General features: G+C 39.3%; 1 pseudogene; it reads left to right on the top strand.

Annotated features, from left to right (window-relative positions):
- The first annotated feature begins 6,751 nt into the window (after positions 1-6,751).
- On the top strand, positions 6,752-10,811 carry LOC143668571 (tyrosine-protein kinase RYK pseudogene; annotated as a pseudogene).
- Positions 10,812-25,409: the final 14,598 nt, after the last annotated feature.

The raw sequence follows: 25,409 nt of genomic DNA, 5'->3' as shown, positions 1-25,409 counted from the left end.
GATTCAGAAGAGACAGGCTTTCTTCCTGCTTTGGCTGGTGAGCCTCTCCTGTGGAGTTCGTCCAGACCCTCCATTGGAATCACTGGCTTCACAGCCTGTCCTACAGATTTTGAACTTTATGTTCCCATGGTTACATGAGACACTTATAAATTTTACATCTATGAATATTTCCTGTTGATTTTGTTTCTCTAGAGAACCCTAACTAATACAATGTGGTATCAGGAGCGGTTCTTAAGAAACAGAATCTGAAAAATGGACTTTTATAATTGGCTTTCTACTCTTTGTAGACTCAAAGGCACTAAGGACTCTGATTCCCATAATCAGAATGACACTGCCAATCCATGGAGTGAGTTGGCAAAAGAGATAGTCGAAATATCATCATTTGATTCTTCTAATGCTTTACTTGTATGAAGACAGGCCCTGGGAGATAATGTTTTTTACACCTTTATGGAGTTTTGAGGAAATAGGAGGTATAGAGATGTTGGCTGGTTGTTGTTAGATACACTGTATGCATTAATGAATGAAAGGGATGGGCTTAAGGCTTCAAAAGAGCAGCTCAAGTGCCATCAGACAGATGTAGAAGTTTCTCTGAGTGTCATGAAGGAAAATCTCAATTCCTGTAGCTGTAGACTTGAGATCTCTGAAAATCAGATTCAGAATCTTATTTTTAGAGTAGCAACTTTACAACTTAAACTGAAATCTCAATCTTGCATGGTGTCTGCCATTAAAGTGAGGGCATTGATTGGAAAGGAGTGGGACCCTGAAAAATGGGATGGTGACATATGGATTGATAATGATGTCGGAGGCAAGGTTGAAACCCTAGGTCATGCTGAATCTTTTCTAGATAATCCTGTAATAGTCTTCCCTGAAAACATAGCTGCCCTACTTCCAGCCTGCCCTGAGGAATTGGCCACCCAACCTCCACCTGAAGGGATTAGCCCCAGAGTAAGAAATTATGTTTAACCAGATGAAATAGCAAATGAATGCCCTGAAGCAAATGGCTTGGAAGATATTTCTAATTCTTTTCATGACCCACCACCACCACCCCTCTTTTCTTCCAGACCTAATAACTAGACTAAAGTCCCAACAGGCCCCTAAAGGTGAGATACAAAGTATCATATATGAGGAGGTACATTATACTCCAAAAGAACTGTGCGAGTTTTCCAATTTATATAGACAGAAATCAGGGGAATATGTGTGGCAATGGATTTTAAGGGTGTGGGATAATGGTGGGAGGAATATAAGGCCGGATCAGGCTGAATTTATTGATATGGGCCCACTAAGCAGAGAATCTGCATTCAATGTTATAGCTCAAGGGGATAGAAAAGGCATTAACACTTTGCTTCAATAGTTGGTCGAAACATGGATCAAAAGGTGGCTGACATTACCTGAGGTTGAAATGCCAGAACTGCCCTGGTATAATGTAGATGAGGGGATGCAGAGGCTTAGAGAGATTGGAATCTTAGAGTGGATTTATCATGCAAAGCCTGCTCTTACATCCCAGGAATGTCTGGAGGATGCATCTTTTACCAAAAAAGTGAGAAATAAATTTGTGAGACTAGTGCCATCGTTCCTGAAGAGCTCTGTAGTTGCACTTCTCTGTAGATCAGATATTACTGTGGGAACTGCTGTCACTGAGCTGGAATCCAATGGGGATGACCAGATTCCGAGTTGGCAGAAGCCAGGTGGCAGCACTTAATCACCAAATACAGGGTGGACATGGCTACTATAATAGACAACAAACTCAAAGCAAGAGTCAAAGTAATCTGACTCACAGAGATTTGTGTTGCTGGCTAGTAAATCATGGTATACCTAGAAATATAATTGATGGGCAGTCTACTAAATTCTCATTTAAGCTATATAAACAAAAGAGTTCTAAGTCAAGAGAACAGAAGTCTAACCTGAATTACAAAAACACAGAGTCATGGCCCTTTACTCAATTTCCTGACTTGAGACAGTTTACAGACCCAGAACCCCTTGAATGAAGAGGAGGCCAGGTCCCTTTGGGAGAGAACCCTGTTACACTGCCACAAATTTATACTGTTAATCTTCCTCCAAGCTTTCCCAAGGAGACCAATGGTCTTTTACCAGGGTAACTGTGCACTGGGGAAAAGGAAATGATCAGATATTTCAGGGATTAGTAGACATTGGTTCAGAAGTGACATTAATTCCAGGGGACCTAAAACATCACTCTGGGCCACCGGTCAGAGTGGGGGCTTATGGAGACCAGGTAATCAATGGAGTTTTAGCTCAAATCTATCTCATAGTGAGTCCCGTGGGCCCCTGGACCCATTCTGTAGTTATTTCCCAAGTTCCAGAATGTATAATTGGATTAGACATACTGAGCAACTGGCAGAATCCCCTCATTGGCTCTCTAACTCAGGCAGTGAGAGCTATTATGAGGCGAAAGGCCAAGTGGAAGCCACTAGAACTGCCCCTACCTAGCAAAATAGTAAATCAGAAGCAATATCAGATTCCTGGAGGGATTACAGAGATTACTGCCGCTCATAAAGACTTGAAGGATGCAGGGGTGGTGATTCCCACCACATCCCCATTCAACTCTCCTATTTGGCCTGTGCAGAAAACAGATGGGTCTTGGAGGATGACAGTGGATTATTGTAAGCTCAACCAGGTGGTCACTCCAACTGCAGCTGCTGTTCCAGATGTGGTATCATTGCTTGAACAAATCAATACATCCCCTGGTACTGGTATGCAGCTATTGATCTGGCAAATGCTTTTTTCTCAATAGCTGTTAGTAAGGACCACCAGAAACAGTTTGCTTTCAGCTGGCAAGGTCAGCAATATACTTTCACTGTCCTACTTCAGGGGTATATCAACTCTCCAGTCCTATGTCATAATATTATCCGCAGGGACCTTGATCATTTCTCCCTCCCACAAGACATCACACTGGTCTGTTATGTTGATGATATCATGTTGATTGGACCTAGTGAGCAAGAAGTACCAACTACTCTAGACTTACTGGTAAGGCATTTGCATGTCAGAGGACAGGAGGTAAATCCAACAAAAATACAGGGGCCTTCCACCTCAGTGAAATTTCTAGGTGTCCAGTGGTGTGGGGCATGCCAAGATATCCCTTCTAAGGTGAAGGATAAGTTGCTGCATCTGGCCCCTCCTGTAACCAAAAAAGAGGCAAAATGCCTAGTTGGTCTCTTTGGATTTTGGCAACAACACATTCCTCATTTGGGTGTGCTGCTCAGGCCCATTTATCGAGTGACCAGAAAAACTGCTAATTTTGAGTGGAGACCTGAATAAAAGGAGGCTCTGTGACAGGTCCAGGCTGCTGTACAAGCTTCTCTGCCACTTGGACCATATGATCCAGCAGATCCAATGGTGCTGGAAGTGTCAGTGGCAAATGGAGATGCTGTTTGGAGCCTTTGGCAGGCCCCTATAGGAGAATCACAATGCAGACCCTTAGGATTTTGGAGCAAAGCCTTACCATCTGCTGCAGATAACTACTCTCCTTTTGAGAAACAGCTTTTGGTCTGCTACTGGGTCTTAGTAGAGACTGAACCCTTAACCTTGGGCCACCAAGTTACCATGAGATCTGAGATTCCTATCACGAGCTGGGTGTTGTCTGACCCACCAGGCCACAAAATTGGGCATGTGCAGCAGCACTCTATCATAAAATGGAAATGGTATGTACGAGATAGGGTCAGAATAGGTCCTGAAGGCACAAGTAAGTTACATGAGGAAGTGGCCCAAATGCCCATGGTCTCCACTCCTGCCACATTACCTTCTCTTTCCCAGACCAGAGCTATGGCCTCTTGGAGAGTTTCTTACAGTGAATTGACTGAGGAAGAGAAAACTTGGGTCTGGTTTACAGATGGTTCAACACGATATGCAGGTACCACACGAGAGTGGACAGCGGCAGCACTACAACCCCTTTCTGGGGTGTCCTTGAAGGACAGTGGTGAGGGGAAATCCTCCCAGTGGGCAGAACTTCAAGTAGTGTACCTGGTTATTCATTTTGCTTGGAAGGAGAACTGGCCAGAGGTGCATTTGTATACTGACTCATGGGCTGTTGCTAATGGTTTGGCAGGATGGTCAGGGACTTGGAAAGACCATAATTGGAAAATTGGTGACAAAAGTGTCTGGGGAAGAGGTATGTGGATAGACCTGTCTGAGTGGGCTAAAAACAAGAAGATATTTGTGTCCCATATGAATGTGCACCAGTGGGTGACTTCAGCAGAGAAAGGTTTTAATAATCAAGTGGATAAGATGACCTATTCTCTGAATACCAGTCAGCCTCTTTCCCCAGCAACTCCTGTCATTGCCCAATGGGCTCATAACCAAAGTGGTCATGGTGGTAAGGATGGAAGTTATGCATGGGCTCAGCAATAATGGACTCTCATCAAGGCTGACCTGGCTACAACCACTGCTGAGTGCCCAATCTGCCAGCAGCAGAGACCCACACTCAGCCCCCAATATGGCACCACTCTCCAAGGTGACCAGCCAGCTACATGGTAGCAGGTAGATTATGTTGGACCACTCCCTTCATGGAAGGGGCAGTGATTTGTTCTAACTGGAATAGACACATACTCTGGATATGGGTTTGCTTTTCTTGCATGCAATGCTTCTGCCAACACTACCACCTGTGGGCTTACAAAATGCCTTATCCATCATCATGGTATTCCACACAGCATTGCTTCTGATCAAGGAACACACTTCACAGCAAATGAAGTTCTGGAATGGGCACATGCTCATGGAATTCTCTGGTCTTACCGTGTTCCCCATCATCCAGAGCAGCTGGATTGATAGAATGGTGGAATGGCCTTTTGAAAACTCAACTACAGTGCCAAATAGGTGAAAATACCTTGAAGGGCTGGGGTAATGTTCTCCAGGAAGCTGTATATGCTCTGAATCAACATCCGCTGTGTGGTGCTATTTCTCCCATAGCCAGGATCCAGGAACCAAGGGGTGAAAATGGGAGTGGCACCACTCACTATTATCCCTAGCGATCCACTAGGAAATTTTTTGTTTCCTGTCCCCGTGGTCCTGAGCTCTGCTGGTCTACAGGTTTTAGTTCCAAAAGGGGGAGTGCTTCCACCAGGAGAAACAACAATGATTCCATTGAACTGGAATCTAATACTGCCACCTGGTCACTTTGTGACTACTCATGCCCCTGGATCAACAAACTAAGAAGGGGATTACATTATTGGCTGGGGTGACTGACCCTGACTATCAGGACAAAATAGGACTGCAACTACACAATGGAGGAAAAGAAGAGTTTTCCTGGAATATAGGAGATACCCTAAGGCATCTTTTAGTACTACCTTGCCCTGTGATTAAAATCAATGGAAAGCTGCAACAACCCAATCCAGGCAGGACTACCAATGGCTCTGAAACTTTAGGAATGAAGGTTTGGGTCATCCCACCAGGCAAAGAACCATGGCCACCTGAAGTGCTTGCTGAGGGTAAAGGAAACATGGAATGGGTAGTGGAAGAAGGTAGTTATAAATATGACCTATGACCACATGATCAGTTACAGAAATGAGGACTGTAATGCTGTTTTGTCCATGCTATACTATTTAAATTGTAAGATATCAAGTTTAAGAATTAATATTACACAAGGAATTGTGCCCTATTCTGAAGAGATTTAATGTGTTTCTGGTTATATGCAGGACAGTTAAGTATTGTTAGATGAAAGAAAAAATGTTTCTTTTATTGTTTTTATTTAGAAATTAGGTATAGATTAAGGTGATGTGAATAGCTGCCAATTGACAAGGGGTGGACTGTCATGGTCAGGTTCATGTGTCAACTTGGCCAAGTGGTGGTACCAGTTTGTCTGGTTGGGCAAGTGCTGGTCTGAGAGATTTGTCTGTAATTTTCTTGTCTTGTAGTATCTTTGTCTGGCTTTGGTATTAGGGTGATGTTGGCTTCATAGAATGAGTTAGGTATTTTTCTTTCCTCTTCAATTTTTTTGAAGAGTTTGAACAGGATCGTTACTAATATTTCTTTGAATGCTTGGTAGAATTCACATATGAAGCCATCTGGTCCTGGATTTTTCTTTTTGGGGAGCTTCTTAATGATTGATTCAATCTCTTTACTTGTGATTGGTTTGTTGAGCTTGTCTGTTTCTTCTGGAGTCAATATTCACTGTTCATGCCTTTCTACGAAGTTGTCCATTTCATCTATGTTGTCTAGTTTAATAGCATATAGTTGTTCATCATATCCTCTCATTACCTCCTTTATTTCTGTGGGGTCAGTGGTTATGGCCCTCTTCCATTTCTTATTTTATTTATTTGCATCCTCTCTTTTTTATTTTGGTAGCCTAGCTAAGGGTCCATCGATATTATTGATTTTCTCAAAGAATCAACTTCTGTTTTCATTGATTTCTCTATTGTTTTCATGTTCTCAGTTTATTTCTGCTCTTATCTTCATTATTTCTTTCTTTCTGTTTACTTTGGGGGTAGTTTGCTGTTCTTTCTCTAGTTCTTCTAAGTGAACAGTTGATTTCTCAATTTTTGCTCTTTGTTCTTTTTTGATACAGGCATCTAAGGTAATAAATTTCCCTCTCAGCACTGCCTTTGCTGCATCCCATAAACTTTGATATGTCATGTTTTCTTTTCCATTTGCCTCAAGGGATTTACTGATTTCTCTTGTTATTTCTTCCTTGACCCACTGGTTGTTTAAGAGCATGTTGTTTAGCTTCAGCCTACTACCACAGGCCATGGTGCAATGGGCTAGGTGGCCTCCCCTGGCTCGGGCTGTAAGGGGCTCTGGGCCAGGGATGGGCAGGAGCAGTGAGTGGCTGGCAGATACTCCTTCTTGGCTGTATCCAACCAACATGAGCCTCTACCTGAGTGAGGATGAGGTGCACTGGCTAATCGGTCTTGATGCAGAAATTTTTATGTGAGAAATGACCTTATTAGTCACCATGCTCTGTCCTTTAACCATATTAATACCCAGTGAGACAAATTTCCTGTACTTCACTTGGCATGCAAGGTCCATGGTTGAATATAAGCTGGATTTCAAGTAGACTATTTTGTTGCTATGGACATGTCCCAAGTCAACATTTCTGTTCAGGGGGAAGTTCCACACACTTTTTCAGCATTTCAAGTCAAGCTTTCCTGTACTGGCAAAGTAGATTCTGAGGTTATGATTCTGATGCAACTCAACTTGACAGTAAATTCTTCAAAAATTTTACAGTCTTAAATTTTAAATGAAGGAATATGTGTTATAAAAAACTTGAAGAAGTAAAAACTTCAGCTTTGGACAAAAACAGTATAGCAGGATTATTTATTATCCTGCACATGTAGCCCCAATCACTTCTGCATGTGCATTTTATACCAGTGTAGGATTTGTTGTGCAGTAATATTTCTTGTAGCAATAATATTAGTTGTTTTACACCTTTGTAGTAGGAAAAAAATTGAGCTGGATGACAGCATCAGTGCCAGGAGTAGTTACCAAGGACTGTCTCAGCCATTCACCCAGATGACTCAGTATTTGAGAGCAGATACACTCAACAATGCAACTCCCACTTTCAGTTATCCTACTTTGCAGATAGAGAATGACCTAAGAAATGTCACTCTTTTGGAGGTCAAAGCCAAGGTGAAAAATATGGCAATATCCAGAGAGAGGATAATTCTAAAAGGTGTACTCCAAGAAGGTACTTTTGGGTATATTTTCCTTTCTTTTTTTTTTTTTTCTTTTGGAATATGGCATTTGACTTTATTCTTGACACTGTCCAGGTGGTTTTACAGCAAACTTATGGAAGCACGTGAAATGTCACCTAGATATGACTGGGGAACCTAGTGCTCTCTGCTGGCTAGGCCATAAGTACTTGTGAGGTATTTGCAAAGTGCATAATCATAATGCTCTGAGTTTTTACCATTCTAAATTTCTTTTTAAGCAAGTGTTTTGTACATTTCTTTTCAAAAAGTGTCAAATTTGTCAGTATTGCATTTAAATAATTGTGTTAAATCTTTTACTGTAGCATAGATTCTATTTACAAAATGATTGCTTGTAAAGTTTTATGGATTTTTACAGAAGTGTTTACAGTTGTTTAATAAAGAACTGTATGTGTATTTGTACAGTCTCCTTTTTGTGAATCCTTAAGAATTCAACTCTGAAAAATAAATGCTGGACTATTGTTTATTATATTCAAAGGCAGAAAATCCTCCAGGCCAGACTATTAAAGAATCAGTGCTAAACTTTGGAAGCCCTGAGAATTCTTAAACCTGGATTCTACTTGTTCCATCCAACCAAGGGTAAAACTTTTAAACAATCTCATAACTCTTCTCCCCCAGCATGGTAGAATATTAATAAATCTTTACTTCTTCAAGATGGGAAAATTTACATATTTTGCATTGGATTAGTAAACTAGTAATAATTTTACATATTATTTGCCCATCACCCCAGACCCCTGCAGCTGAAGTTTTATGTCTTTGCCTTTACTGGCCCTTGGGAAACTTCAGTAATGAGGATGATCCAGATTTCCAAATGTATATAAAATATTTTTCTATGCTATTCTACCATAACACTTTTAAAAATGTGGTTTATGATTATGCCAACGAACACTTGGAACTTTTTCCTCAAACACTTCACAACTGAATTGAATTATAAATAGGTAGTCAGATACCGAGCTCTGGAATAAGAATGTCACACCGATAGATTTCCTAAGTTGTGGAAAGGAGTATATGCTCCCTTGGACCCAGTCCCCATGTTTAGGAAAACCATAAAAGCAGCTACAGTCAGACGACTGCAAATAAATCATTATAATGTATCTGCAACAACTTAAAGCACTAAGCCCAAATATATTTAATCAATTCCCTGTTATTGCAAACTAGTTTCACCAAAAAAAAAGTCTGCATGATAGAATTTTCTAGGATAAAATAGACCAAGATTAATATATAAAAATTCCTAATGTTAGCATGTGCTCAGTACACAAAGTATAGGTAGGGAATAAAAATCTCATCCTTAGGAGAAATGCCAGATAGGCTTTGCTGGATGGGAAGAGAGGCTGCGCCACCACGGAAGTCTCACAGGACTCCCTGGTCAATGTCTGTTGTCTTTATTGGTAGTTCTGAATTTTAATGATTACAAAGGATGCTCATGACTATACAAGCAGTAAAAAGCAGCCAGCTATGTTTCACACCATGCTTTCACACAAAGCAGATAAAGAAATATCAGAATGTCTAATTTCCAAAATTCCTAAGGATGTATGGCAAAAGAAGGCTGGAAAAAATCACCACAGGAAGAATATGCATAAATAAAGAAGTATTTCTTACATCAAAAAAGTTCAAGAATCACAAAATCTGCAGAAGCGTGTTTAATCAAATACTGCAGTACTGATTTAATTAGTATAAAATTGAAAGAGCTTTAGGTCTGAAATAAAAATCCAAATTTGGGGAAGGGCAAACTTTAAAACAGCAGCCAGTAGAGAAAGTGGGGAAAAGAGTGGGCAAGGTGAACAGGCACATTGGACTATGGGGACGTGTAATCGACACTGTCAAACCACTCAAAGTTTCTTGGTTTCTCATGGAAAACGTTTATACACCTATTTTTTTTCCATCCATATTTAAGTCCATCAGTGTCCAAATACATCTGTTCCATATTTTTGTCTTGTTTTTATTGGTGATATTACAACATAATATTGCATTTGTTCCATTTCCTTCCTCCACATGGAAAAGTTGGATGATTTCAAATACTTTCTTCAGCTCCGCAATAAGCTGCCAGCCATTCTTCTGCATTTCATCTCTAAACCAGTCTTTGAGGGCATCAATGGACTGCTGGCTGTTCTTACTGACAAGAACGTCTGTAGCTTCAAAATACCTTCCACACATTTTGAGAGATTCACCAGGGTTAGGTTCTATTTTAACACAAACTTCTTGTACCAAGAAGTTCAGAATCATAGGTAAATATGGGGCACATTATGGTGCCTCCTCTGGAAAATGGTGAGGAAAATTGAAATCAGCCAGCACTCCAAGTATGCTTCCTCCTTCTGTGGCAAAACCAAAATAAAAAGAAGAGCTTTGACACTGGTTCCTGCCTGGAAATAGTAGCTGCTGGTGCCTATTTTAATAGATGAAAAAGATCCAAATAAAAGCAAGCATTTGTAAAAACAGTAAAAGATCAAGCTTCTGAAATTCAGGTGACAATGATGCTCACTGAAAGTTGTAAATTACAAGGTCTTCATCACAGAAGCCTTTTTCCTATCATTTATGTATGTATAGAAGGGGAAAAGCCCATGGTTATATTGCCTTATATGGATTGGGGGAATCTTAAGTTGTTCTTAAGACAGTGCAAATTAGTCAAGGCCAATAATCCTCAGGCAATTTCTCAACAAGACCTGCTACACATGGCCATTCAGATTGCCTGTGGAATGAGCTATCTGGCAAGAAGAGAAGTCATCCACAAAGATCTAGCTGCTAGGAATGGTGTCATTGATGATACACTTCAAGTCAAATCACAGATAATGTCCTCTCCAGAGACTTGTTCCCCATGGACCATCACTGGCCAAGGAACAATGAAAATATGCCGGTTCAGTGGATGGGTCTTGAAAGTCTCATTAATAATGAATTTTCCAGTGCTAGTGATGTGTGGGCCTTTGGAGTGATGTTGTGGGAGCTCAAGACTCTGGCCCAAACAGCCTATATGGGCATCGATCCCTTGAGATAGCCACATACTGAAAAGATGGTTACCAAATAACCCATCCAGTCAACTGTTTTGATGAACTATTTGCTGTGATGGCCTATTCCTGGGCCTTAGATCCAGAGGAGAGACCAAAATTCCAGCTGCTGGTACAATGTCTCACAGAGTTCCATGCAGCCCTGGGAGCTAATGTCTGAGTTTCTTCTCACAATCCTAGCAGCCTCAGGAGGAAAATGCCTATTAGAGCTCATTTGGAGATTGTAACTGACACTTCATATATAATGCAATGCCAGCAGGAGCACACTTGTCTTCCAGAACCCAGTGCCTTAGAAATCTGAACTTTTTAAGACAGACTTAATAATATGGAATATTTTCTAGTTATCATTTTTATTAGGTTGAACTGAAAGTGGTTTTTGTAATTTCCTTGGCCAAAAGATTTTTAAAACAGTTACTTTGGACTAGGGTGCATTCTTACAAAATAAACAATGTTTTAAAATTGTTTAAACACAGATATTTGGAATAACTATTTTAGTGTCAACTGCTTTTTATTTCTTTTACTTCATCAGGGTAATTGCAGGTGATCCATCTTTAAAGTTTTTAAAAATATTTTTATCACTAATCTTGGAAATGGTTTATCCTCAAGATACAGTAATTTTCTTAGGAAAGGAAAAGCAACATTAAAAGATGCCTGGTATGTGTTGTACAAGACAAGGCATTATTGGAGGTAGAAAATTTATAGAAAAGCTCAAATTAAATTTTTTGTACTATTTAATAGAAACAAAACTCCTCTAGTATGAAAAATGGCTTATTTTTTAATAAAATGGAGTTTGCTCTTGATTTGGGGAGAAGAAGTAACTAAATTTACTATATCTTAAATTGGGCAGAAATTACCTTTTCCATGAGTCAAAAGTTGGTTTGTGGAGGTTAATAGTGAACAGTGGTAGTTTAATTTATTTTTGCTGCCTGGAAAAGGAGAGAGTATAATTCCAGAAAGTGAAATCATGTTTCTAAGGTTAAGAATCTCTTTTATTGCACCTAGAATAGTGCTATGCAAGAGTGGGTGCTTGAGTTGGTAACAAAATGTAAACTGGTAAATTTTGTGCTTTTCTTCAAGGCTGGCTTAAATATATCTTTGTTTTTAAAAATACTTGAAAAAAGACTACAATGAAATAACACCTCACACCTATAAGAATGGCTGCTATTAAACAAACAGGAAATTATAAATGTTGGAGAGGATGTGGAGAAACTGGGACACTTATGCACTGCTGGTGGGTATGTATAATGGTGCAGCCATAATGGAAGACTGTTTGGTGGTTCCTTAGGAAACTAAATATCGAGTTGCCCTATGACCCAGCCATAGCACTACTTGGTATATACCCAGAAGAGCTGAAAACAATGACACAAACAGACATTTGCACACTGATGTTCATAGCAGCATTATTCACAATCACCAAAAGATGAGAACAAACCAAATGCCCATCGACAGATGAGTAGATCAACAAAATGTGGTATATACATACGATGGAATATTATGCTAGTAAGACAAAATGACATCCTGAAGAACATGACAAGATGCATGAGCCTTGAGGACACAATGCTGAGTGAAATTAGCCAGACACAAAAGGATTGATACTGTATGATTCCACCTTTATGACAACATAAAGGTATAATCAGAGGCTTATAATACAGAATATAGGGGACTTAGAGTTACATAGAAACTAGAAATGGGTGAACCATTAGCTACTGAGGTTGAACTCCAATGTAAGGGAATACATAAGAGTGAAGGTGATTCTTTAGTGGGTCCAGAAGTAATATTATCATATTGAAGATGAACATAAGATTGAAAGGGGTTGTATAGACCTACTTGTCCCATTGATTCACACTAGAAATATGAATGAGTTCTCATAAGAATTACTTCAAAGATATGATTCTTGTATAAAGAGTGTTTAACTTCAGGGTATGGGGGAAACTGCTATTGCATGCTATAGCAACAGCAGAGGTAAATAATGGGGTGAGGGACAAGATTTAAGAGCAGATTTAGATTTCCTATTTGCGAGGGTATGTTTAATGGTTTTTTTTTTTCTTGGGAACAACGAAATTATCTAAAACTGAGCATATTGATGGACTGTGGACTTTGGGCCTTCTACATAATGCCCAATGAATGCAGATGGCTGAAGGATGCACTGATGGGAAGTAGATTGGTGAACGATGGTGTATACTTATGAATGAAGGTTGTGCATGTCGTGAGGCATGCAACGATGTGAATGAACATGTGGGACATTTGGTGAGACAAAACAAGCCAGAAATAAAAGAACAACAATGGTATGGTCACCTTTAGAAAATGCTTATAAGGAAACAGGGACCTAGATTGTAAGCTTTTAGAGTAGACACATTAAATCCAGATTAGTAATTAACATTTCTGGATTTTGAGAAGCTGTTTTATATATATAACCTAATATTTAGAGATAAGAACAAAATTGAACAGGCTGGAGTTAAAGTAATTCAGAACATAGGGGTAAGGAAGACAGTGTCTATATTTTAGAACCACACATACTCTTTGAGACCAATGGAAGAAAGGTTTATTTGATCTGGAACTGAAATTTTTGTAGTGCAAAAATCCAATTCAACCTATCTGTATAGCTCATTTGAACAACTGAAACACAGAGAGCACAGAATGAGAGAGAGGTCCTTTAATATTGTATAGATTATTGTAATGCCTGGAAACATCCTGGAGTATATTAAGCAGATAATCAAAGCACATTGGCAAGTCCCCTGAGGGAGGGGAGAAAGACTATGGAACTATTAAACCTTACCATCAGGGAATTCCCTGATACTGTGTCAAACTTTAGGGACACTCAAACAAACAGGCCATGGCCTCAATCATGAGGCTGACTCTTGTGAAGCTTATGTAGGTAACAGAGAAGCTTAGACTACCTATAGGCATGTCTAAGAGTTACTTCAGGAGGACCTCTTTTGTGGCTCAGATGTGGCCTCAGTCTCTATAAGCCCAACTCTGCAAGTGAAATCATTGCCCTCCCCCCTACATGCGACATGACATCCAGGCGTGAAAGTTCTCCCTGTTGGGAGATGACTCCCAGGGATGAATCCAGCCCTGGCACCATGGGATCAACAATTCCCTCCTGAACAAAAGAAGGGAAAGAAGTGTAACTAATAAAGTATCAGTGGTAGAGAGAGTTCAAATAGAGTCGAGAGACTACTCTGGAGGTTGCTGTTATGCAAGCTTCAGTTAGACCTTGCTACCTATCATAACCTGCCAACCCCCAACCAGGACCATTCCAGCCAATCCTAAAGAACATTTAGGGCAAAATATAAGATTCCACAAGGGTTCCATGCACTAGAGTAACTTTCCAGAAACCTACAACCTCCAGTTGGGTCCCTGGTCCAGATAAGTCCTGAAACCTAGCTCAGCCTCTCTAGAACATCAGATAGTCCCATCTTCCCACCCCATATTAGTGACAGACCCTTTCAATATCAAAAATTTAGAATTCCTACAGCCCAAACAACCCTAAAGACAGGTATGGAAAGACCAAATGTGATGGGGGTGTTATATATAAGATAGGATTTAACAAATGAGTAAGTATGAGCATACTCATTTGTTAAATCAATTGATACCTCTTTAGTCTCCAGTATTTTAGAGCAGCCAGAAGTAAAATCTTAAAATTGTGAAATTGTAATCCATGTCAAAGACTGAAATCTGTTCTATGACTAATTGTGGTGCTGTGCTTTGAAATTTATTGTTTTTTTTCTGTATAGGTGTTATTTTTCACAAAAAAGAAAGAAAAAAGTCAATTATGATGATAAAAAATATTTAAGCCTTCCAGCCTCCTATATTCTGGAGCAGCTAGAAGGAAAAATAGGAGAGGATCATATGGTAGCCCTTGACAAACTCTGGAATCTGTTCTGTAACCACTTGTTGAAGAATGTTTTGAAAACTATTGCTTTTTTATTTATTTTCTTTGTATATATGTTATAGTATACAACAAAAAAGTTACAATAAATAAATTAATTAAATATTTTAAAAATTAAAGGCTTTGTTTTTATGTTAAAAAAAAAAGAGTGTGGTGCTTAGCCTCCATGTATTTGTGAATTTTCTGGCCCTCTGCCTGTTATTGATTCCCTACTTCATTCCATTATAACCAGAAAAAGTGATTTGTATGATTTCAATCTTCTTAAATTTATTGAGACTTGCTTTGTGACCCAGTATATTGTCTATTCTTGAGAATGATCCATAAGCACTTGAGAAAATGTGTATTCTGCTGTTGTGAGGTGTAATGTTCTGTAAATGTCTGTTAAGTCTAATTCATTTATCATATTATTCGAAATCACTTTTTCTTTATTGATCCTCTGTCTAGATGTTCTTCTATGTGTTGATGACAGCAGAGAATTGAAGTCTCCAACTATTATGGTGGAGGTCTCTGTTTCTCCCTTCAGTGTTATCAGTGTTTGCATCATGTATTTTGGAACACTCTGGCTTGGTGCATAAATATTTATGATTCTTATGTCTTCTTGTTTAGTTGTTCTCTTTATTAGCACATGGTGTCCTTCTTTGTCTCACTGAATTGTTTTACATGTGAGGTCTAATTTGTTGGATATTAGTATAGTTACCCCTGTTCTTAGCTGGTTGTTGTTTGCATTAAATATCTTTCCTAGACTTTCATTTTCAACCTATTTTTGTCCTTGGGGCAAAGTGAGTCTCCTGCTTTTTAATCCATATGCTAGACCATGTCTCTTGATTGGGTAATTTAATCCATTACATTTAATGTTATTACTGTAAAAATTGTACTTTCTTACTGTAAAAACTGTACTCTCTTCAACCATTTTGTCTTTCGGATTTTTTATGGCATGTCTATTTTTTTTTCTCTTCTTAGGTTTACTGCTAGTCTTCATTTCTACACTCTTCTCCAGTCCTCTCTCTCCTTTCTTCTTCTATTTGCCTGTAGTGCTGTCTTTAGTATTTCTTACAGATCTCATCACTTAGTCACAAATTCCCTCAGTGACTGTTTATCGGAAAATATTTTAATCTCCCTCTTGTTTTTTGAAGGACAGTTTTCCTGGATATAGAATTCTTAGTTGGCAGTTTTTCTCTTTCAGAATCTTAAATGTATCATACCATTGTCTTCTTGCCTCCATGGTTTCTGCTTGAAATCCACACACAGTCTTATCGAGCTTCCATCATATGTGATGGATTGTTTTCCCCTTGCTACTTTCAAAATTCCTTTTGCCTTTGACATTTGACTATCGGATTAGTAAGTGTCTTGGAGTAGGTTTATGTGAATCTATTCTGGTTGGGGTACACTGCACTTCTTTTTTTTTTGCATGGGCAGGCACTGGGAATCGAACCTGGATCTCTGGCATGGCAGGCAAGAACTCTGTCTACTGAGCCACCATGGCCCACCCTACACTGCACTTTTGGATCTGTAATTTTATGTCTTTCATGAGAGATGGAAAATTTTCAGTGATTATTTCCTCTATTAGTCTTTCTACTCCTTTTCCCTTCTCTTCTCCATCTGGAACACCCACAACGTGTATATTTGTGCACTTCATGTTGTTATTCAATTCCCTGAGACTCTGCTTATATTTTTCCATCCTTTTCCCTATATTTTCTTCAGTGTGTTGGATTTCAGATGTCCAATCCTCTAGTTCACTAATCCTTTATTCTGCCTCTTCAAATTTATTTTTGTAGGTTTCTATTGTTATTGTTGTTTTTGTTTTTATTTCTTCTATTATGCCTTTCAGACCCGTAAGTTCTGATTTGTTTTTTCAAACTTTCAATTCTTAATTATGTTCACACAATGTTTTTATATCCTTCTTTAACTCATTGATTTGATTTTTATGAGTTTTTTTTTTTTACTTTTTAAATTGTATATTATAACATATATACAAAGCACTCTTCAACAAGTAGTTACAGGACAGATCCCAGAGTTTGTCATGGGCCATCATAGCATCATCTCAGATTCTTCCTTCTAGCTGCTCCAGAATATAGGAGGCTGGAAGGAATAAATATTTTTTTATCATCACAATCAACTTTTTTTTTCTTTTTTTGTGAAAAATAACATGTATGCCAAAAAAGCAATAAATTTCGAAGCAGGACACATTAATTGTAGAGAAGAATTCAGAGTTTGGTGTGGGTCACAGTTCCACAATTTTAGTTTTTTACTTCTAGCTGCTCTTAGATACTGGAGACTAAAGTAAGCATCAATTTAATGATTCAGCAATCATTCATTAAACCCTACCTTCTCTGTACAGCCCCACCATGACCTTTTATCTTTCTATCCCACTCATCAAGGGTATTTGGGCTATTGCCATTCTAACTTTTTCATGTTGGAAGGGTCTGTCACTAATGTGGGGTAGGGAGATAGAACTAGTTGATGTCCTGGAGAGGCTGGACCCTCTACATTTCAGGACTTATCTGCTCCAGGGACCCATGACTTTTTATGAGATTTTGTACATCTGTTCAAACATCCTGAATTAGTTATTTCAACTCCTGTATCTCATTTGAAGTGTTGGTTTGTTCTTTTGACTGGGCCATGTCTTTGATTTTCCTAGTATGACTCATTATTTTTTGCTGACATCTAGGCATTTGATTTACTTCATTGGTTTATTCTGGAGGTGTTTTCATTCTTTTGCCTATGGTTTTCTTGTTGGATGGCTTTGTTCTCTATCTGTCCTTTGACATTTGGTTCAACTTACTCTAGACCTCTAGCATAGATTCTCTTTAACTGATCAGAATTTTTCATTTCTTTGTTTTCTGTTTCTTACTCTGCCTATATGGAGCCTTTCTTTTTTGAGGGGGGTCTCCTCAGACATTATCAACCCCAATCAGATTTCCCCAGATCAGACAGGCCCATATCTCAGTAGGAGAGAGTAGCCAGTATCATGTTTCCTGAAGGTGAGATCCAGCAGATTCTCAGACTTTCTTATGTAGCCTCTAGACTCCATGCTTTACCTATCTTGCCCACCATGTGACATTTGTCTGAACATAGCTTCTCACCAGCATAAAGTGATGTGGTGCCTTTAATTTTAGCAGCCTCTCCCTGCCAGTGGTGCGGTTAAGACAGAGGCTGAGGTAGAAAGTGGACTTTGACTGCTTCAAATAGTTTCCAGTCCCTGGGGCCTGAATTATTTGAAGGAGGGCCTCCACTTAAGGTGGGCCTAGCTCCCCTTTTCTTGGAGATGATACATCCATTAGGGAATTAACCCCTTCACCTGTCTAGTTGCTTTGTCTCTCAGACATGCCTTAATTCCACTCTTGCCTGGGGTAGTGCTGGAGCCCGAGACTGATTGCAGTTCTCTCTAATTAGCTGGTAAGAATTTTTTGAACAGCCTTTTCCGAGCCAGACCCCTGCTCCCTGGGTATACTAAACAAGAGCTTGATTTGGTACATGGCTCTATGTCCCCAGGCTCTATGTGCCCCCGGTTCTTGGGGTCCAGCCCTTTTCCAGTATTTTGTGCTGTCCAACTAAAAAAAACCTGTAGGTTTTTTCCCATCAGTCCCACCCCCTCTCTGCTGGGGCAAAAACTTCTTGTACCTTTAGTGGTTACTTCAGGTTTATCTGTGCTCAGGTCCTGTTTTCAGTAGCCAGAATTTGTTAATTCCACAATTTGAGCTTGGTTGAGCTAAGTCCTTGCTAGTAAAGTCTGTTTCATTTCACTCAGGGACAGCATGCCATGCCCATGGGGGAAGGGGCCAGCCTCTGTGGCTTGGGAGACTTACAATTCTGTGTGGGATCTCAGCCATTCCACCCATTCCAGACTGGTGTTTGCTGTGTATTGGGTCATTGATGTCCCTCCCCTCCAGATGTTGTTGAAGGATGAACTAAATTCCACACCTCAATATACTGCCATCTTGCCCCACCTATCTCTTTCTGTTTATTTTTTAAACAGTTTTATTTACACACCATACCATTCAATCATAAGTGTAAAATCAATGGTTCCTGGTGTAATTATATAGCTAGTCTCACCACCACAATCTATATGAGAACATTTGCATTTCTCCTGCAAAGAAAGAAGAGGTAAAGAAGAAGAAAAATAAAAGTGAAACAACTACTCCAAAAATCCCAAACCTTTCCTTTATATCCCCTCTAATTGAAATTTAGTTTTGATGTATTGCTTTTGTTACAAATAATGAAAAATCACTACAATGGTACTGTTAATTATAGGCCCTAGTTTGCATTAATTGTATTTTTTTTGTATACCATCCCATTTTTAACTCCTTGTGATGGTTACATTTATTTTTTCTCCCTCATGTAAAAAATTTCTTGTAATTATACATCTATTCATCATCCTTGTCCACTCTAGGTTTCACTAAGTTATACTGTCCCAGTTTTTTCCCCCTATCTTTCCTTCTGGTGTCATACATGCCCTAGCCTTCCTTTTTCAACCATACTCTACTCAACTCTGATCATTATACTTGCAATACTGTACTCCCATCTCACAATATTGTGTTATGTGTTTCTGAATCTTTACGACCAATTTTGCTGAACATTCTGTACTCCTTCAGCATCAATTGTCCAATCTCTACCCTCTTTCTATCTTCTGATAGCCTGTGTTCTCAACTTTGACTCTCAGAGTTTGCTCATTATAGTTCGTTCATATTAGTGAGACTGTACAGTATCTTTCCTTTTGTTTCTGGCTTACTTCACTCAACATAATGTCTTCAAGATTTATCCACATTGTTACATGTGTTGTGACTTTATTCTACCTTACAGCTGTGTAATATTCCATCATATGTATATACAAGTTTATTTATACACTTGCCTATTGATGGACATTTGGGTTGTTTCCATCTCTTGGTAATTATGACTAATGCCAGTGTAAATATTTGTGTGCAAGTGTCTGTACTTTTAGTTCTTCTGAGTATACTCATCATGAAGGGATCACTGTATCATATAATAATCCCTCTGAAGAGCCACCAAACTGTTTTCTAGAGTGGCTGAACCATTCTACATTTCCACCAACAGTGGGTAAGTATATCTATTTCTCCACATCCTCTCCAGCATTTATTCTCTGCTTATTATTATTATTATTATTGTCATTTTAGTAGTATGAAATGATAGCTCATTGTGATTTTTACTTCCATTTCCCTAATAGCTAGTGAAGTTAAGCATCTTTTCATACACTTTTTAAAAACTTTTTTTGTATAACATGACATATATACAAAACAAAGAAATTTTAAAAAGGAATAGTTTCAAAGCACTCTTCAACTAGTAGTTACAGGACAGATCCAGAGTTTGCCATGGGCTACTGTTCTAGTTTGCTAGCTGCTGGAATGCAATATACCAGAAACAGAATGGCTTTTAACAAGGGGAATTTAATGAGTTGCTAGTTTACGGTTCTAAGGCTGAGAAAATGTCCCAATTAAAACAAGTCTATAGAAATGTCCAGTCACAGGCATCCAGGGAAAGATACCTTGATTCAAGAAGACCGATGAAGTTCAGGGTCTCTCTCTCAAGTGAGAAGACACATGGCGAACACAGTCAGGGTCCCTCTCTCGGCTGGAAGGGCATATGGTGAATACAGCATCATCTGCTAGCTTTCTCTCCTGGCTTCTGGTTTCATGAAGCTCTCCGGGAGGCGTTTTCCTTCTTCGTCTCCAAAGGTCACTGACTGGTGGACTCTCTGCTTCGTGGTGGTGCAGCATTCTCTGCTCTCTCTGAATCTCTCATTCTCCAAAGTATTTCCTCTTTTATAGGACTCCAATAAACCAATCAAGACCCACCTAAATGGGTGGAGACATGTCATCCCCTAATCCAGTTTAACAACTATTCTTGACTAAATCACATCTCCAGGGAGATGATCTCATTATAGTTTAAAACATGCAGTATTGAATAGAGATTATTCTACCTTTATGAAATGGGATTTATATTAAAACATGGCTTTTCTTAGGGGACATGCTTCCTTTCAAACCAGCACAGCTACCATATGATCTTCTTAGAATTTTCCTTCCAGTTTCTCCAGAATATTGGAGGCTAGAAGGCTTAAATATTTTTTTATCCCAGCACAGCTACCATATGATCTTCTTAGAATTTTCCTTCCAGTTTCTCCAGAATATTGGAGGCTAGAAGGCTTAAATATTTTTTTATCACCACAATTGACTTTTCTTCTTTCTTTTTCATGAAAAATACCATATATACAAAAAAGTACCAGAATTAATTTTAGAATGTATTGGAGAGTTTGACATGGGTTACAATTCCACAATTTTAGGTTTTTACTCTAGCTGCACTAAGATACCAGAGACTAAAAGAAATATCAAATGAATGACTCAATAATTAATATTCATTTGTAAAATCCTATCTTCTCTGTATAACTCCACCATCACCTTTAATTTTTCTATCCCTCTCTTTAGGGGTGTCTGGGCTATGGTCATTTTAACATTTTCACATTGGAAGGATCTGTCACTAATATGGGGTAGGGAGATGGAACTGGTTGATGTTCTGGAGAAGCTGGGTCCTCTAGGTTTCAGGGCTTATCTGGCCCAGGGACCTATCTGGAGGTTGTAGTTTTCCAGAAAGTTACCCTAGTGCATGGAACCCTTGTGGAATCTTGTATATTGCCCTAGGTGTTCATTAGGATTGGCTGGAATGGTCCTAGTTGGGGTTTGTCAGGTTATGATAGGTAGCAATGTCTAACTGAAGCTTGTGTAAGAGTAACCTTGAGAGTAGCTTCTCAACTCTATTTAAACCCTCTCTGCCACTGACAATTTATTAGTTACACTTCTTCTCTTCCTTTTGGTCAGGAAAAAATTGTTGATCCCATGGTCACAGGTCTGGGTTTATCCCTGGGAGCCATTTCCTACATCACCAGGGAGACTTTCATCCCTGGATGCCATGTTCCATGTAGTGGGTGAGGGCAATGATTTCACTTGCAGAGTTGGGCTTAGTGAGAGTGAAGCCATATCTGAACAACAAAAGAGATCCTCCAGAAGTAACTTTTAGGCATGTTTATAGGTAGGTTAAGCTTCTCTGCTACCTACATAAGCTTCACAAGAGTAAGCCTCATGATTGAGGGCATGGCCTATTGATTTTGGTGCCCCTAAAGTTTGACACAATATCAAGGGATTTCCTGATGGTAAAGTTTAATAGTTCCATATTTGTTCTCCCATCCCTCAAGGCATTTTGCCAATACTTTTGATTATCTGCTTACTATACTCTAGGATGTATCCAGACATTACATTAGGCTATACAAGATTAAAGGATCTCTTTCTTATTCTGGGCTCCTTGTGTTTCAGTTGTTCAGTAAGATATACAGATAAGTTGAATTTGAATATGTGCTAAGAAAATTTCTATTCTTCCTTTGGTCTCAAAGAGTGGTTCTAAAATATAGACATTGTATTCCTTATCCCTGTGTTCTGAATTACTTTAACCCAACCTGATTGGCTTCATTATCTCTAAATATCAGATTTTATATATATATATATATATATATATATATATATATATATATATCTCAGCCTCTCGAAATCCAGAAATAAGTATTACCACTCTGGACTAAATGGTTTTGAACCATTTGTTTTTCCTCTGAAAAAGTGTCTATCCATGTCTTTTGTCCAATTTTTAAAGTGGGTTGTTTGTCTTTTTGTTGTTGAGTTGTAGGATTTTATATATATATATGTATTTTCTGGATATTAAACCCTTTTCTGATATGTGGTTTCTGACTATTTTCTCCCATTGCTTAGGCTGCCTTTTTACTTTCCTGAGAAAGTCCTTTGACATGCAAAAGTATTCAGTTTTGGGTGGGCCACGGTGGCTCATCAGGCAAGAACGCTTACCTGCCATGCCAGAGGACCCGGGTTCGATTCCCGGTGCCTGCCCATGTTAAAAAAAAAAACTATTCAGTTTTGAGAGGATCTCATTTGTCTATTTCTTCTTTCATTACTCACACTTTTGGTATAAAGTCTAGGAAACCACCTTATACCTCAAGATCTTTAAGATAGAGGACTTCCAGGAAGATGGTTGAGTAGAGCAGCTTGAGATTAGCCCTGCTCCATGGAAAAGTTAGAGAAGGGACAGGAGGGCAACTGAGGCAGCAATTTGAGAATGCAGCTGACCTGGGAGAACCTTCTGCACCACATGCAGAAAACCCGGTTGCAGAGGCTGAGGAACTGAGAGGCAGAGGGCTGGAGCCTGGTGTGGAGGTGCAGAGAGGCAGAGCCCATGGGAGTGCCCAGATGGGTACATGGGACTAGGAAGTAAGCCAGTACACATTGCTTGGGTGTGCTACCCTCACCGGCCCAGCCCTGAGACTGGCAACTAACCCCACACTCCATATACCTGAAACCCCTCACCAGCTCCAATTCCCTGTGTTCTAGGTGCCCCCACTCCAGCAGTCTCCACTGCACATACCTGCCCCCCACCTCACCCCTAGCACAGCCCAATCCATCTCTCCTACACCCCTCCCAAGAACTACCTCCCCCTCCCTGTTCCCTGCAGACTGTTACCAGTGCATAAAGGTTCCAGGCACTAGCCTCCACACCTAGACTACCCCCGCCCCACCCCTCCACCCCCACCCATTGTGTTGCACAGTGTTACCCTGCCCTCCCTGAGGTCAGCACATCCATTTATGGCACTCCCAGGCCCATGTAGGCACAAGGACCCCCAATCACGTCATTGAGCTCTAGGAACTGCACGTTACAGCAGTCCTAGAACTGCACATGAGCACAAACCTCAGCCTCACTTCCCAGTTCTGAGAAAGTGCTGACCTGCACAGCCAGGTCACATCTGCCCCCAATCCACAAAGGCATAACACCGACCTACTGCCACAGCTCTTCATATGCACACAAAGGGCATCATGCCTTAGATCAGGTTACATCCTCCAGACCAGTGCACAGTACACACAGCTGCATCCTCCCTGGCTGCTGGACATGCATATTCACAAGCACCAGCATCACATCCTAAACCTGCACCCATACCTGCTCTGAAACAAATCACTGTACTAGGTGCTCCACCCCATGCCCTGCTCCCTGCTGTACAATCATGTCGCAAACACAAAGCCTTAGACTACTGAAAGAAATCAACTCCCAAAGTAAATCAATCAAGATATCTACATGCGATGAAGACAGCATATCACAAAGCATATCACAATGCAGGCAGATATAGCCCTACCTAATGACCAAATTAAAGGACCTGAGGAGACACAGACATTAGAACAACTAATCAAAGATGTTCATACAACTCTACTTAATAAAATAAGCAGGATACCAAATGACATAAAAGAGATCAGGCAGACAGTAGAAGAGCACAAAGAGGAATTTGAAAGGATAAATAGAAAAATAGCAGAAATTATTGAGATTAAAGACTCTATTGACCAAATAAAAAACATACTAGAGGCACACAACTTCAAATTTAAAGAGAAAGAAGAAAGAATATGTGATATAGAGGACAGGATAATTGACCCTGAAGACTCAAAACAGCAAATGGCAAAAGGATGGAAAAAATTGAATGGAAACTCAGGGAGATGATAGACAAAACAAAGCGCACAAATATAACAATCACTGATGTTCCAAAAGTAGAAGAGAGGAATAAAGGGCTAGGAAGAGTAGTTGAGGATATAATGGGGGAAAACTTCCCAACCCTCATAAAGGACATAAATATACAAATCAAAGAAACTCAAAAAACTCCAAACAGAATAAATTGAAATAGGCCTTCCCCAAGTCACATAATCAGTCTGTCAAATGTTGAAGAGAAGCAGAAAATCCTGAAAACAGCAAGAGAAAAACAATCTACTACATATAAAGGAAATCAAATAAGACTGAGTTCAGACTACTCAACTAGCACCCTAGAGGCTAGAAGGCAGTGGTATGATATATTCAAGATCCTGAAAGAGAATGACTTCTAGCCAAGAATTCTGTACCCAGCCAAACTGTTCTTTGAAATTGAGGGGGAGAGTAAAGCTTTCATAGACGAAGAAGTCCTGAAAGAATTTGTCAACAAGAGACTGGCCCTATGAGAAATACTAAAAGGAGTTCTGCCAGCTGAAAAAAAAAAAGGAAGGGAGTCTGGAGGAGGGCACAAAATTGAAGAGTACCACTAAGGGAAATTTAAAGAATACAAAGAGAAAGAGAGAAAAGAATATATAGAGCTGACAAATAAAATAAAAAAGATAAGATGGCAGAATCAAGAAACACCTTCACAGTAATAACTTTGAATGTTAACAAACTAAACTTACCAATTAAAAGATACATATTGGCAGAATGGATTAAAGAAACATAATCCAGTTCTATGCTGCTTACAAGAGACTCATCTTAGACACAAGGATACAAATAGATTGAAAGTGAAAGGATGGAAAAAGATCTTCCACACAAGTTGTAACCAAAAGAAAACAGGAGTAGCTATATTAATATTGGACAAAATAGACTTTAAATATAAAGACAACATAAGAGACAAAGAAGGACACTATATACTAATTAAAGGTTCAATTCACCAAGAAGATATAACAATCATAAATGTTTATGCTCTCAATCAAGGAGCTCCAAATTACATGAGACAGAATTGGCAAAACCGAAGGGAGTGAAAGATGTTTCAACAATAATAGTAGAAGACTTCAATACACCGCTTTCCTCTATAGCTAGAACAACCAGACAGAAGATCAATGAGGAAACACAGAAATTAAATAACTTGATAAATGAATTAGACTTAACAGACATATATAGGTCATAGCACCCCAAAGCACAAGGTTATACATTCTTCTCTAGTGCTCATGGAACATTCTCCAGGATAGATCATATGCTGAGGCACAAAACAGGTCTTTATAAACTTAAAAATACTGAAATTATTCAA

Source organism: Tamandua tetradactyla, chromosome 24 (genome assembly GCF_023851605.1).
Source record: "Tamandua tetradactyla isolate mTamTet1 chromosome 24, mTamTet1.pri, whole genome shotgun sequence".
Classification (NCBI taxonomy): domain Eukaryota; kingdom Metazoa; phylum Chordata; class Mammalia; order Pilosa; family Myrmecophagidae; genus Tamandua; species Tamandua tetradactyla.
The sequence above is the reverse complement of the archived record's forward strand: the minus strand, read 5'-3'. Positions and strand labels throughout refer to the sequence as shown.